General features: G+C 35.4%; 1 long non-coding RNA gene across 1 annotated transcript in view; it reads left to right on the top strand.

Annotated features, from left to right (window-relative positions):
* Positions 1-355: 355 nt before the first annotated feature.
* LOC136849542 (uncharacterized) overlaps positions 356-1,377 on the top strand; it is a 1,067-nt gene continuing 45 nt past the window's right edge. The window contains exons 1-2 of the long non-coding RNA XR_010856308.1: positions 356-968; positions 1,204-1,377. The exon at positions 1,204-1,377 is cut by the window's right edge and continues 45 nt beyond it. This is a non-coding gene — a long non-coding RNA (uncharacterized lncRNA). The remainder of the gene's footprint in view (positions 969-1,203) is intronic.

The raw sequence follows: 1,377 nt of genomic DNA, 5'->3' as shown, positions 1-1,377 counted from the left end.
TTCAAGGTAGCCTTCATCTTGATAAAAACAATTTCTTTCGTCAAGCTCACTGTTCAAGTCGACTTAACAGATATGTAAGTTCATCATATTGTTGGTACATTATACGAGTATATATATATATATATATATATATATATATATATATATATATATATATATATATATATATATATATATATATATATATATATATATATATATATATATATATATATATATATATATATATATATATATATATATATATATATATCTATATATATATATATATATATATATATATATCATATATATATATATATATATATATATATATATATATATATATATATATATATATATATATATATATATATATATATATATATATATATATATATATATATATATATATATATATATATATATACATTGCTAAAAACACCACTACTTCACACCCCCTCCATGCTTCCTCATTATAAAGCCTACACACAGACCCAATGAGACAAGCCTTAAGCCGCTCCTTTTTTAATTAAAATTTGACAATTGACTCGTCAGGGTTTCTGCATCCTCACTCGCTGAGCCCCTTCAAAAACTCCTATCTTAATCTGTTTTTATGACTCTGCTGGCCGAAGATTCCTCTTTCCAGGCAAACCCTCGTTTCCCTGGCTGGCCTGTGAAATGCCAGCAGCGGGGATTAACAGGAATCGCACTCGAAGATCAGCACATCTGAACTGCCCAGGGCGACAAATACTGGCAGGAAAGAGAGGTCATATAGGACTGTACAGGGGTCAACAAGGACAGAAGCAGATCGGCGACTGACCCAGTACAAATCGCAGAGTGCTACTCTGTCCCTGAGCACACCGCTTGAACTTGGCTTGACCGATAGCCTACCCATCTAAGTGCCACTTTAGTGCCAATCGTAGAAGTCCCACTCAACCGAGTATCCTATTGACTCTACGTCCACGGATTTTCACTCCAGGAACAAGGTACTGTGTGGTGGGGGAGAGTTCGGTTAACTTAATTTTTTTCTGTTATCTCATACTGCCTCATTTGCATTTCCTTAAGACCCTAACAAATTGTCAGTAACCAATAATCAGCGCAGTAGTGTAAATTACTTGATTATATTTTGACGTCATCTCCTTCATTCCCCAGCACTCCCATTGTAGAGATTCAACTGTGCTTTGGGCCATCCAGTCATCGTTTTCCTTCTCTAAATTGCAGACAGGTGGTGTGTATCGTGCTGTGAAAACATGTGTCTCCACTGCGCCCTACGTCCATCCATGAAGCAATCAAGTGTATATGGCAGCCTAAAATCTTTATCGTGTTGGCACTCAGTTTTAACACTTGTATTAATTCGCTTGAAAGGTGCCAAGAGCCCAGCGCATACGGTTCCCC

This window comes from Macrobrachium rosenbergii, chromosome 2 (assembly GCF_040412425.1).
Source record: "Macrobrachium rosenbergii isolate ZJJX-2024 chromosome 2, ASM4041242v1, whole genome shotgun sequence".
In the NCBI taxonomy this organism is placed as follows: domain Eukaryota; kingdom Metazoa; phylum Arthropoda; class Malacostraca; order Decapoda; family Palaemonidae; genus Macrobrachium; species Macrobrachium rosenbergii.
Note: the sequence above shows the minus strand (reverse complement) of the source record. Positions and strands in the feature narration are given on the sequence as shown.